Source organism: Ranitomeya variabilis, chromosome 5 (genome assembly GCF_051348905.1).
Source record: "Ranitomeya variabilis isolate aRanVar5 chromosome 5, aRanVar5.hap1, whole genome shotgun sequence".
NCBI lineage: Eukaryota > Metazoa > Chordata > Amphibia > Anura > Dendrobatidae > Ranitomeya > Ranitomeya variabilis.
Window position 1 is genome coordinate 516056070 of NC_135236.1, and position 15028 is coordinate 516071097.

The window sequence follows — 15028 nt, forward strand, 5'->3', positions numbered from 1 at the left end:
GACCGGCAAGGAAATGACTGGAGAGCAAGGCTAAATAGGAAACTCCCAAACACTGATGGAAGCAGGTGAACAGAAGAAGCAAAGTGCAAACAAGTCACCAGTACCACCAGCAACCACCAGGGGAGCCCAAAAAGCGGATACACAACAGTACCCTCCCCTTAAGGAGGGGGCACCGAACCCTCACAAGAACCGCCAGGGCGATCTGGATGAGCCCTATGAAAGGCACGAACCAAATCCGAGGCATGAACATCAGAGGCAGTTACCCAAGAATTATCTTCCTGACCATAGCCTTTCCATTTAACCAGATATTGAAGTCTCCGTCTGGAAATACGGGAGTCCAAGATCTTCTCTACGACGTACTCCAATTCACCCTCCACCAGCACAGGAGCAGGAGGTTCAGTAGAAGGAACCACCGGTACCTCATATCTCCGCAACAACGACCGATGGAACACATTATGGATAGCGAAAGATGCCGGGAGGTCCAAACGAAAGGAAACAAGGTTAAGAATCTCCAAAATCCTATAAGGACCGATGAACCGAGGCTTAAATTTGGGAGAAGAAACCCTCATAGGGACAAAACGGGAAGACAACCACACCAAGTCCCCAACGCGAAGGTGGGGACCAACACGACGACGACGGTTAGCAAACTGCTGAGTCCTCTCCTGGGACAATTCCAAATTATCCACCACTTGTCCCCAAATCCGATGCAACCGATCCACCACCGCATCCACTCCAGGACAATCCGAAGATTCAACCTGACCAGATGAAAAACGCGGATGAAACCCTGAATTGCAAAAGAAAGGAGAAACCAAAGTGGCAGAACTAGCCCGATTATTAAGAGCAAACTCCGCCAACGGCAGAAAGGCAACCCAATCATCCTGATCCGCAGACACAAAACACCTCAAATAAGTCTCCAAAGTTTGATTAGTTCGCTCCGTCTGGCCATTGGTCTGAGGATGGAATGCAGACGAAAAGGACAAATCAATGCCCAACCTGGCACAGACTGCCCGCCAAAATCTAGACACAAACTGGGTACCCCTGTCAGAAACGATGTTTTCCGGAATACCATGCAAGCGAACCACATTTTGAAAAAACAGAGGGACCAACTCAGATGAGGAAGGCAACTTAGGCAATGGCACCAAATGAACCATTTTAGAAAAACGGTCACACACCACCCAGATGACAGACATCTTCTGAGAAACAGGGAGATCCGAGATAAAGTCCATAGAGATGTGCGTCCAAGGCCTCTTCGGAATAGGCAAGGGCAACAACAACCCACTAGCCCTAGAACAACAAGGCTTGGCCCGAGCACACACTTCGCAAGACTGCACAAAAACACGCACATCTCGAGACAGGGAAGGCCACCAGAAGGATCTAGCCACCAAATCTCTGGTGCCAAAAATTCCCGGATGACCTGCCAGAGTAGAAGAATGAACTTCCGAGATGACTCTAGTGGTCCACTCATCAGGAACAAACAGTCTACCAGACGGACAACGATCAGGTCTATCCGCCTGAAATTCTTGCAAAGCACGTCGCAAATCTGGAGAGACAGCAGACAAAACCACTCCATCCTTAAGGACACCAGCAGGTTCAGAATTCCCAGGAGAGTCAGGCTCAAAACTCCTAGAAAGAGCATCTGCTTTCACATTCCTAGAACCCGGTAAGTACGAGACCACAAAATTAAACCGGGAAAAGAACAACGACCAACGTGCCTGTCTAGGATTCAGGCGCCTGGCAGACTCCAAATAAATTAAATTCTTGTGATCAGTCAAAACTACCACCTGATGTCTGGCACCCTCAAGCCAATGACGCCACTCCTCAAATGCCCACTTCATGGCCAAAAGCTCCCGATTACCAACATCATAGTTTCGCTCGGCGGCCGAAAATATTCGCGAAAAGAACGCACAAGGTCTCATCACTGAGCAGTCGGAACTTTTCTGCGACAAAACCGCCCCCGCTCCGATCTCGGAAGCATCGACCTCAACCTGAAAGGGAAGAGAAACATCAGGCTGGCGCAACGCAGGGGCAGACAAAAAGCGGCGCTTAAGCTCCCGAAAGGCCTCCACGGCAGCAGGGGACCAATTGGCAACATCAGCACCCTTTTTAGTCAAATCCATCAGAGGTTTAGCAACGCCAGAAAAACCAGCTATAAATCGACGATAAAAATTAGCAAAGCCCAAGAATTTCTGGAGACTCTTCAGAGAAGTAGGCTGCGTCCAGTCGTAAATAGCCCGAACCTTGACAGGGTCCATCTCAATAGAAGAAGGGGAAAAAATATACCCCAAAAATGAAATTTTTTGAACCCCAAAAACACACTTTGAACCCTTTACACACAAAAAATTCTCCCGCAAAACCTGAAAAACCCTCCTGACCTGCTGAACATGAGACTCCCAGTCATCAGAAAAAATCAAAATATCATCCAAGTACACAATCATAAATTTATCCAAATATTCACGGAAAATATCATGCATTAAGGACTGAAAGACAGAAGGTGCATTAGAAAGGCCGAAAGGCATTACCAAATACTCAAAATGGCCCTCAGGCGTATTAAATGCGGTCTTCCACTCATCCCCCTGCTTAATTCGCACCAAATTATACACCCCACGAAGATCAATCTTAGAGAACCACTTAGCCCCCCTTATGCGAGCAAACAAATCAGTCAGCAAAGGCAACGGATACTGATATTTGACTGTAATTTTATTCAGGAGACGATAATCAATACAAGGCCTCAGAGAGCCATCCTTTTTAGAGACAAAGAAAAAACCGGCTCCTAAAGGTGATGAAGAAGGACGAATATGTCCCTTTTCCAGGGACTCCTTAATATACTCGCGCATAGCAGCATGTTCAGGTACAGATAGGTTAAACAAACGACCCTTTGGAAATTTACTGCCAGGAATCAGATCTATGGCGCAATCACAATCCCTGTGAGGAGGGAGTGAACCAATCTTAGGCTCTTCAAAAATATCACGATAATCAGACAAAAATGCCGGAATCTCAGATGGAATAGATGACGAAATGGACACCATAGGAGTATCCCCATGAGCCCCCCGACATCCCCAGCTTAACACAGACATAGCCTTCCAGTCAAGGACTGGGTTATGAGACTGTAACCATGGTAATCCAAGCACCAAAACATCATGTAAATTGTACAACACAAGGAAGCGAATCACCTCCTGATGGTCTGGAGTCATACGCATAGTCACTTGCGTCCAGAACTGTGGTTTATTACAAGCCAAAGGTGTAGAATCAATACCCTTCAGAGGTATAGGGACTTCCAGAGGCTCTAAATCAAACCCACAGCGCCTGGCAAAGGACCAGTCCATAAGACTCAGAGCGGCGCCAGAGTCCACATAGGCATCCACGGTAATAACTGATAATGAACAAATCAAGGTTACAGACAAAATAAATTTGGACTGTAAAGTGCCAATTGAAATGGACTTGTCAACCTTCCTAGTACGCTTAGAGCATGCCGATATAACATGAGCAGAATCACCACAATAGAAGCATAACCCATTTTTACGCCTATAATTCTGCCGCTCGCTTCTGGACATAACTCTGTCACATTGCATTTTCTCTGGCGTCTCTTCAGAAGATACCGCCAAATGGTGCACGGGTTTGCGCTCCCGCAAACGCCGATCAATCTGAATTGCCATTGTCATGGACTCATTCAGACCTGTAGGCGCAGGGAACCCGACCATAACATCTTTAACGGCATCAGAAAGGCCCTCTCTGAAATTTGCCGCTAAGGCGCACTCATTCCACTGAGTAAGCACAGACCACCTACGAAATTTTTGGCAGTATATCTCCGCTTCATCTTGCCCTTGAGATAGGGCTATCAAAGGTTTTTCAGCTTGAATCTCCAAATTAGGTTCCTCATAAAGCAACCCTAACGCCAGGAAAAACGCATCCACATTGAGCAACGCAGGATCCCCTGGTGCCAATGAAAATGCCCAATTTTGAGGGTCACCTCGCAGCAAAGAGATTACAATCTTAACCTGCTGGACAGGATCTCCTGAGGAGTGAGGTCTGAGAGAAAGGAATAATTTACAATTATATTTGAAATTCAAAAACCGAGATCTATCTCCGGAAAACACCTCTGGTGTAGGGATTTTAGGTTCAGAAATAGGAGCATGTATAACAAAATCTTGTAAATTTTGAACCTTCGTAGCAAGATTATTTAAACCTGCAGCCAAACTCTGAGGATCCATCTTTAAACAGGTGAGCTCAGAGCCATTCAAGGATTATAAGGAGAGAAAGAGAGAAAGGCAAAGGCTGTAATTAAAGCTGAAATACAACAGATCCAACTATGGAGCAAGCATAGAGGAAAAAGGGAAAAAAAAAAAATTTTACAGACTTCTTTTTTCTCTCCTTTCTTCTGCCAATAAGTTTAACACATGGCCGGTCATACTGTCATGGTTCCCAATGGCAAGGGAACGTAAGAAACATATAAGTAACGAACGAGCTCTCGGGTGATGGAAACTCGAGTTGACCGTGAGCTAAATCTACCACACAACTAACAGTAGCCAGGGAGCATACCTACGGCTTCCAATATGCCACGCGCCAGCCAGAGGACTAACTACGCCTGGTAGAGGAAGAAACAGACCTGGCTTACCTCTAGGGAAATACCCCAAAAGATGATAGCAGCCCCCCACATGTAATAACGGTGAATTAAGAGGAAAAGACATACACAGTATGAAAGTAGATTTAGCAAAGAGAGGTCCACTTACTAGATAGCAGAAGGATACAAAAGAGGACTTCACGGTCAACTGAAAACCCTTTCAAAAACCATCCTGAAATTACTTTAAGACTCCTGTGTCAACTCATGACACAGGAGTGGCAATTTCAGCCCGCAAGAGCTTCCAGCTACAGAGAATTACAAAAACTGCAAACTGGACAAAAGGTACAAAACAAAAGGACAAAGTCCACTAAGCTGATCAGCAGACTAGTAGCAGGAACATGCAACCGAAGGCTCTGGTTACAATGATGACCGGCAAGGAAATGACTGGAGAGCAAGGCTAAATAGGAAACTCCCAAACACTGATGGAAGCAGGTGAACAGAAGAAGCAAAGTGCAAACAAGTCACCAGTACCACCAGTAACCACCAGGGGAGCACAAAAAGCGGATACACAACAGATATGTGAGCAATGTGTGTGCTGCATGTGTCTGATATGTGAGCCGTGTGTGTGCTGTATGTGTCTGATATGTGAGCCGTGTGTGTGCTGCATGAGTCTGAAATGTGAGCAGTGTGTGTGCTGCATGTGTCTGATATGTGAGCCATGTGTGTGCGGCATGTGTCTGATATGTGAGCCATGTGTGCTGCATGTGTCTCATATGTGAGCTGTGTGTGTGCTGCATGTGTCTGATATGTGAGCCGTATGTGTGCTGCATGTGTCTGATATGTGAGCCATGTGTGTCCTGCATGTGTCTGATATGTGAGCCGTGTGTGTGCTGCATGTCTCTGATATGTGAGTTGTGTGTGTGCTGCATGTGTCTGATATGTGAGCGGTGTGTGTGCTGCATGTGTCTGATATGTGAGCCTTGTGTGTCCTGCATGTGTCTGATATGTGAGCGGTGTGTGTGCTGCATGTGTCTGATATGTGAGCCGTGTGTGTGCTGCACGTGTCTGATATGTGAGCGGTGTGTGTGTTGCATGTGTCTGATATGTGAGCCGTGTGTGTGCTGCATGTGTCTGATATGTGAGCCGTGTGTGTGCTGCATGTGTCTGATATGTGAGCGGTGTGTGTTTTGCATGTGCCTGATGTGTGAGCGGTGTGTGTGCTGCAGGTGACTGATATGTGAGCCGTGTGTGTGCTGCATGTGTCTGATATGTGAGCCGTGTGTGTGCTGCATGTGTCTGATATGTGAGCCGTGTGTGTGTTGCATGTGTCTGATATGTGAGCGGTGTGTGTGCTGCATGAATCTAATATGTGAGTGGTGTGTGTGCTGCATGTGTCTGATATGTGAGCTGTGTGTGTTCTGCATGTGTCTGATCTGTGAGCGGTGTGTGTGCTGCCTGTGTATGACATGTGAGCCATGTGTGCTGCATGTGTCTGATATGTGAGCGGTGTGTGGTGCATGTGTCTAATATGTGAGCGGTGTGTGCTGCATGAGTCTGATATGTGAGCGGTGTGTGCTGCATGTGTCTCATATGTGAGCGGTGTGTGTCCTGCATGTGTCTGATATGTGAGCCGTGTGTGTGCTGTATGTGTCTGATATGTGAGCGGTGTGTGTGCTGCATGTCTCTGATATGTGAGTTGTGTGTGCTGCATGTGTCTGATATGTGAGCGGTGTGTGTGCTGCATGTGTCTGATATGTGAGCCGTGTGTGTCCTGCATGTGTCTGATATGTGAGCGGTGTGTGTGCTGCATGTGTCTGATATGTGAGCCGTGTGTGTGCTGCACGTGTCTGATATGTGAGCGGTGTGTGTGTTGCATGTGTCTGATATGTGAGCCATGTGTGTGCTGCATGTGCCTGATATGTGAGTGGTGTGTGTGCTGCATGTGTCTGATATGTGAGCCGTGTGTGTGCTGCATGTGTCTGATATGTGAGCGGTGTGTGTGCTGCATTTGTCTGATATGTGAGCCGTGTGTGTCCTGCATGTGTCTGTTATGTGAGCGGTGTGTGTGCTGCATGTGTCTGATATGTGAGCGGTGTGTGTGCTGCACGTGTCTGATATGTGAGCGGTGTGTGTGTTGCATGTGTCTGATATGTGAGCCATGTGTGTGCTGCATGTGCCTGATATGTGAGCGGTGTGTGTGCTGCATGTGTCTGATATGTGAGCCGTGTGTGTGCTGCATGTGTCTGATATGTGAGCGGTGTGTGTGCTGCATGTGTCTGATATGTGAGCCGTGTGTGTGCTGCATGTGTCTGATATGTGAGCCGTGTGTGTGCTGCATGTGTCTGATATGTGAGCCGTGTGTCCTGCATGTGTCTGATATGTGAGCGGTGTGTGTGCTGCATGTGTCTGATATGTGAGCCGTGTGTGCTGCACGTGTCTGATATGTGAGCGGTGTGTGTGTTGCATGTGTCTGATATGTGAGCCGTGTGTGTTATGCATGTGTCTGATATGTGAGCGGTGTGTGTGCTGCATGTGTCTGATATGTGAGCCGTGTGTGTGCTGCACGTGTCTGATATGTGAGCGGTGTGTGTGTTGCATGTGTCTGATATGTGAGCCGTGTGTGTGCTGCATGTGCCTTATATGTGAGCGGTGTGTGTGCTGCATGTGTCTGATATGTGAGCCGTGTGTGTGCTGCATGTGTCTGATATGTGAGCGGTGTGTGTGCTGCATGTGTCTGATATGTGAGCCGTGTGTGTGCTGCATATGTCTGATATGAGAGCTGTGTGTGTCCTGCATGTGTCTGATATGTGAGCTATGTGTGTGCTGCATGTGCCTGATATGTGAGCCGTGTGTGTGCTGCATGTCTCTTATATGTGAGCTGTGAGTGTTCTGCATGTGTCTGATATATGAGCGGTGTGTGTGCTGCATGTGTCTGATATGTGAGCTGTGTGTGCTGCATGTGTCTGATATGTGAGCTGTGTGTGTGCTGTATGTGTCTGATATGTGAGCTGTGTGAGTGCTGCATGTACCTGATATGTGATCCGTGTGTGTGCTGCATGTCTCTTATATGTGAGCTGTGAGTGTTCTGCATGTGTCTGATATGGGAGCTGAGTGTGCTGCATGTGTCTGATATGTGAGCTGTGTGTGTTCTGCATGTGTCTGATATGTAAGCGGTGTGTGTGCTGCATGTGTCTGATATGTGAGCTGTGTGTGCTGCATGTGTCTGATATGTGAGCCGTGTGTGTGCTGCATGTGTCTGATATGTGAGCCGTGTGTGTGCTGCATGTCTCTTATATGTGAGCTGTGAGTGTTCTGCATGTGTCTGATATGTGAGCTGTGTGTGCTGCATGTGTCTGATATGTGAGCGGTGTGTGTGCTGCATGTCTCTGATATGTGAGTTGTGTGTGTCCTGCATGTGTCTGATATGTGAGCGGTGTGTGTGCTGCATGTGTCTGATATGTGAGCCGTGTGTGTGCTGCACGTGTCTGATATGTGAGCGGTGTGTGTGTTGCATGTGTCTGATATGTGAGCCGTGTGTGTGCTGCATGTTCCTGATATGTGAGCGGTGTGTGTGCTGCATGTGTCTGATATGTGAGCTGTGTGTGTGCTGCATGTGTCTGATATGTGAGCGGTGTGTGTGCTGCATGTGTCTGATATGTGAGCCGTGTGTGTGCTGCATGTGTCTGATATGTGAGCGGTGTGTGTGCTGCATGTGTCTGATATGTGAGCCGTGTGTGTCCTGCATGTGTCTGATATGTGAGCTGTGAGTGTTCTGCATGTGTCTGATATGGGAGCTGAGTGTGCTGCATGTGTCTGATATGTGAGCTGTGTGTGTTCTGCATGTGTCTGATATGTAAGCGGTGTGTGTGCTGCATGTGTCTGATATGTGAGCTGTGTGTGCTGCATGTGTCTGATATGTGAGCCGTGTGTGTGCTGCATGTGTCTGATATGTGAGCCGTGTGTGTGCTGCATGTCTCTTATATGTGAGCTGTGAGTGTTCTGCATGTGTCTGATATGTGAGCTGTGTGTGCTGCATGTGTCTGATATGTGAGCGGTGTGTGTGCTGCATGTCTCTGATATGTGAGTTGTGTGTGTCCTGCATGTGTCTGATATGTGAGCGGTGTGTGTGCTGCATGTGTCTGATATGTGAGCCGTGTGTGTGCTGCACGTGTCTGATATGTGAGCGGTGTGTGTGTTGCATGTGTCTGATATGTGAGCCGTGTGTGTGCTGCATGTTCCTGATATGTGAGCGGTGTGTGTGCTGCATGTGTCTGATATGTGAGCTGTGTGTGTGCTGCATGTGTCTGATATGTGAGCGGTGTGTGTGCTGCATGTGTCTGATATGTGAGCTGTGTGTGCTGCATGTGTCTGATATGTGAGCGGTGTGTGTGCTGCATGTCTCTGATATGTGAGTTGTGTGTGTCCTGCATGTGTCTGATATGTGAGCGGTGTGTGTGCTGCATGTGTCTGATATGTGAGCCGTGTGTGTGCTGCACGTGTCTGATATGTGAGCGGTGTGTGTGTTGCATGTGTCTGATATGTGAGCCGTGTGTGTGCTGCATGTTCCTGATATGTGAGCGGTGTGTGTGCTGCATGTGTCTGATATGTGAGCTGTGTGTGTGCTGCATGTGTCTGATATGTGAGCGGTGTGTGTGCTGCATGTGTCTGATATGTGAGCCGTGTGTGTGCTGCATGTGTCTGATATGTGAGCGGTGTGTGTGCTGCATGTGTCTGATATGTGAGCCGTGTGTGTCCTGCATGTGTCTGATATGTGAGCGGTGTGTGTGCTGCATGTGTCTGATATGTGAGCCGTTTGTGGGCTGCACGTGTCTGATATGTGAGCGGTGTGTGTGTTGCATGTGTCTGATATGTGAGCCGTGTGTGTCCTGCATGTGTCTGATATGTGAGCGGTGTGTGTGCTGCATGTGTCTGATATGTGAGCGGTGTGTGTGCTGCACGTGTCTGATATGTGAGCGGTGTGTGTGTTGCATGTGTCTGATATGTGAGCCGTGTGTGTGCTGCATGAGTCTGATATGTGAGCTGTGTGTGTGCTGCATGTGTCTGATATGTGAGCTGTGTGTGTGCTGCATGTGCCTGATATGTGAGCCGTGTGTGTGCTGCATGTCTCTTATATGCGAGCTGTGAGTGTTCTGCATGTGTCTGATATGTGAGCTGTGTGTGCTGCATGTGTCTGATATGTGAGCTGTGTGTGTTCTGCATGTGTCTGATATGTGAGCGGTGTGTGTGCTGCATGTGTCTGATATGTGAGCTGTGTGTGCTGCATGTGTCTGATATGTGAGCCGTGTGTGTGCTGCATGTCTCATATGTGAGCTGTGAGTGTTCTGCATGTGTCTGATATGTGAGCTGTGTGTGCTGCATGTGTCTGATATGTGAGCCGTGTGTGTGCTGCATGTGTCTGATATGTGAGCTGTGTGTGCTGCATGAATCTGATATGTGAGCCGTGTGTGTGCTGTATATGTCTGATATTAGAGCTGTCTGTGCTGCATGTCTCTGATATGTGAGCTGTGTGTGCTGCATGTCTCTGATATGTGAGCAGTGTGTGTGCTGCTAGTCTCTGATATGTGAGCCGTGTGTGTTGCATGTGTCTGATATGTGAGCGGTGTGTGTGCTGCATGAATCTAATATGTGAGTGGTGTGTGTGCTGCATGTGTCTGATATTTGAGCTGTGTGTGTTCTGCATGTATCTGATCTGTGAGCGGTGTGTGCTGCCTGTGTATGACATGCGAGCCGTGTGTGCTGCATGTGTCTGATATGTGAGCCGTGTGTGCTGCATGTGTCTGATATGTGAGCGGTGTGTGCTGCATGTGTCTAATATGTGAGCGTTGTGTGCTGCATGAGTCTGATATGTGAGCGGTGTGTGCTGCATGTGTCTGATATGTGAGCGGTGTGTGTCCTGCATGTGTCTGATATGTGAGCTGTGTGTGTGCTGCATGAGTCTATGTGAGTGGTGTGTGTGCTGCATAAATCTGATATGTGAGCTGTGTGTGCTGCATGTGTCTGATATGTGAGCCATGTGTGTGCTGCATGTGTCTGATATGTGAGCCGTGTGTGTGCTGTATGTGTCTGATATGTGAGCCGTGTGTGTGCTGCATGAGTCTGATATGTGAGCCATGTGTGTGCTGCATGTGTCTGATATGTGAGCCATGTGTGTGCGGCATGTGTCTGATATGTGAGCCGTGTGTGCTGCATGTGTCTCATATGTGAGCTGTGTGTGTGCTGCATGTGTCTGATATGTGAGCCGTATGTGTGCTGCATGTGTCTGATATGTGAGCCATGTGTGTCCTGCATGTGTCTGATATGTGAGCCATGTGTGTGCTGCATGTGTCTGATATGTGAGCGGTGTGTGTGCTGCATGTCTCTGATATGTGAGTTGTGTGTGTGCTGCATGTGTCTGATATGTGAGCGGTGTGTGTGCTGCATGTGTCTGATATGTGAGCCTTGTGTGTCCTGCATGTGTCTGATATGTGAGCGGTGTGTGTGCTGCATGTGTCTGATATGTGAGCCATGTGTGTGCTGCACGTGTCTGATATGTGAGCGGTGTGTGTGTTGCATGTGTCTGATATGTGAGCCGTGTGTGTGCTGCATGTGCCTGATATGTGAGCGGTGTGTGTGCTGCATGTGTCTGATATGTGAGCCGTGTGTGTGCTGCATGTGTCTGATATGTGAGCGGTGTGTGTTTTGCATGTGCCTGATATGTGAGCGGTGTGTGTGCTGCATGTGACTGATATGTGAGCCGTGTGTGTGCTGCATGTGTCTGATATGTGAGCCGTGTGTGTGCTGCATGAGTCTGATATGTGAGCCTTGTGTGTGTTGCATGTGTCTGATATGTGAGCGGTGTGTGTGCTGCATGAATCTAATATGTGAGTGGTGTGTGTGCTGCATGTGTCTGATATGTGAGCTGTGTGTGTTCTGCATGTGTCTGATCTGTGAGCGGTGTGTGTGCTGCCTGTGTATGACATGTGAGCCGTGTGTGCTGCATGTGTCTGATATGTGAGCGGTGTGTGCTGCATGTGTCTAATATGTGAGCGGTGTGTGCTGCATGAGTCTGATATGTGAGCGGTGTGTGCTGCATGTGTCTGATATGTGAGCGGTGTGTGTCCTGCATGTGTCTGATATGTGAGCTGTGTGTGTGCTGCATGAGTCTATGTGAGTGGTGTGTGTGCTGCATAAATCTGATATGTGAGCTCTGTGTGCTGCATGTGTCTGATATGTGAACCATGTGTGTGCTGCATGTGTCTGATATGTGTTGTGGATTCTGTTTTTGGGCTCCCTCTGGTGGTTACAACTGGTACTGGGTGACTTTTTTGGGTTGCGGTCTCTGGTTTCCACCTGTCCATCTGAGGCTGGGTGTTTCCTATTTAACCTGGCTTTCCTGTCATTCCCTTGCCGGCTATCAATGTACTCAGATGTGCTCAGTTTGGTTCTGACTACCTGCTTCCAGATCTCTCAGGATAAGCTAAGTTATGCTTTTCAGTTGTTTTGTTTTTTGTCCAGCTTGCTAAATATTACTCTATGCTAGTTGGAAGCTCTAGTGGGCTGAGGTGCTCCCCATGTGCCATGAGTTGGCACATGGGTGCTTGTAATCTCAGGATGGTTTTTGATTAGGGTTTTTTGCTGACCGCTCAGACCCCTTTTGTATCCTTCTGCTTTCTAGTTATAGCGGGCCTCGTTTTGCTAACTCTATTTTCATATCTATGTGCGTGCCTTCCTCTCATTTTCACCGTCAATACATGTGGGGGGCAACTATACCTTTGGGGTTTATTTCTCTGTTAGGTCTTTATTTTCTCTGCAGTGCTAGTTAGCTCTTAGGCTGGCGCGAGGCGTCTAGAATCAACGTAGGCACGCTCCCTGGCTATTTCTAGTTGTGTTTGTCCAGCCTGAATAATCTCGCTGCAAAAGTTCAAAACATACAGGATTTTGTTGTTCACACTCCTATGTCTGAACCTAGAATTCCTATTCCAGAGTTTTTTTCTGGAGATAGATCTACCTTCCTGAATTTCAGGAACAATTGCAAATTGTTTCTATCTTTAAAATCTCGCTCCTCTGGAGACCCTGCTCAGCAGGTCAAGATTGTAAAATCTTTCCTGCGGGGCGACCCTCAGAATTGGGCATTTGCATTGGCACCAGGGGATCCTGCATTGCTCAGTGTAGATGCGTTTTTTCTGGCACTGGGATTGCTCTATGAGGAACCTAACCTGGAGATTCAGGCTGAAAAGGCTTTATTAGCCCTCTCTCAGGGGCATGATGAAGCGGAAGTATATTGTCAAAAATTTCGGAAATGGTCGGTACTTACTCAGTGGAATGAGTGCGCCCTGGCTGCAAACTTCAGAGATGGTCTTTCTGAGGCCATTAAGGATATTATGGTGGGGTTCCCTGCGCCTACAGGTCTGAATGAGTCTATGACTATGGCCATTCGGATTGATCGGCGTTTGCGGGAGCGCAAACCTGTGCACCAGTTGGCGGTGTCTTCTGAACAGGCATCTGAGACTATGCAATGTGATAGAATTCAGTCCAGAAGTGAACGGCAAAATTATAGGCGGAAAAACGGATTGTGTTTTTATTGTGGTGATTCAGCTCATGTTATATCAGCATGCTCTAAACGCACAAAAAAGGTTGATAAATCTTTTGCCATTAGTACTCTGCAGTCTAAGTTCATTTTGTCTGTAACTCTGATTTGTTCACTGTCATCCATTTCCGTCGATGCTTATGTGGATTCGGGCGCTGCCCTGAGTCTTATGGATTGGTCATTTGCCAAACGCTGCGGTTTTAGTCTGGAGCCTCTGGAAGTTCCTATTCCTTTGAAGGGAATTGACTCTACACCACTGGCTATGAATAAACCGCAGTACTGGACACTAGGGTTGAGCGAAACGGGTCGATCATTTTCAAAAGTCGCCGACTTTTGGCTAAGTCGGCGTCTCATGAAACCCGATCCGACCCCTGTGCTTGTCGGCCATGCGGTACGCGACTTTCGCGCCAAAGTCGCGTTTCAATGACGCGAAAAGCGCCATTTCTCAGCCAATGAAGGTGAACGCAGAGTGTGGGCAGCGTGATGACATAGATCCTGGTCCCCACCATCTTAGAGAAGGGCATTGCAGTGATTGGCTTGCTGTCTGCGGCGTCACAGGGGCTATAAAGGGGCGTTCCCGCCGACCGCCATCTTACTGCTGCTGATCTGAGCTTAGGGAGAGGTTGCTGCCGCTTCGTCAGAAGCAGGGAGAGCGTTAGGCAGGGTCCACTAACCACCAAACCGCTTGTGCTGTAGCGATTTCCACTGTCCAACACCACCTTCGGTGTGCAGGAACAGTGGAAGCTATTTTTTTTTTTTTTTCCTCAGCGCTGTAGCTCATTGGGCTGCCCTAGAAGGCTCCGTGATAGCTGTATTGCTGTGTGTACGCCACTGTGGAAACCAACTGCTTTTTTCAAAGCACATATCCTCTTGTTCCTTTCTGCACAGCTATCTTTTTTGTTTGTCCACACTTTTTATTTAATTTGTGCATCAGTCCACTCCTATTGCTGCCTGCCATACCTGGCTTAGATTACTGCAGGGAGATAGTAATTGTAGGACAGTCCCTGTTTTTTTTTTTTTTTTTTTTTTTTTTGTGGGAGATTAAGATTGGCATTTCTGCTACAGTGCCATCCCTGTGTGTGCCATCTCTCACTGAGTGGGCCATAGAAAGCCTATTTATTTTTTCCGTGATTTGTGTTCTAAATTCTACCTCAACACAAAAACACTACATCAATCAGTGGTAGAAAAATATTGGCCTCAGTCAGGGCTTGTGTGCCACTGCTGTGTGTGCTATCACTTATTCAGTGGGCTATAGAAAGCCTATTTATTTATTTATTTTTTTTCTTATTATTTGGTTTCTAAAGTCTCCCTGAAAAAAAAATAAATAAATAAAAAAACAGTGGGAGAGTAATATTGCCCTTTCAGCTTGTGTGCCAGTCTTGACTCCTGGGTGTGCCACCTCTCTCTCTAATTGTGGGCCATAGAAAGCTTTTTTTTTTTTTTTTTTTTAAATATTATTGGGTTTCTAAAGTCTCCCTTAAAAAACAAAAAATACATAAAAAAACAGTTGGAGAGTAATATTGCCCTTTCAGCTTGTGTGCCAGTCTTGACTCCTGGGTGTGCCACCTCTCTCTCTAATTGTGGGCCATAGAAAGCCTTCTTTTTTTTTTTTTTTATAAATATTATTGGGTTTCTAAAGTCTCCCTTAAAAAACAAAAAATACATAAAAAAACAGTGGGAGAGTAATATTGCCCTTTCAGCTTGTGCGCCAGTCTTGACTCCTGGGTGTGCCACCTCTCTCTCTCTAATTGTGGGCCATAGAAAGCCTTTTTTTTTTTGTTTTTTTTTTAATATTATTTGGTTTCTAAAGTCTCCCTTAAAAAACAAAAAATACATAAAAAAACAGTGGGAGAGTAATATTGCCCTTTCAGCTTGTGTGCCAG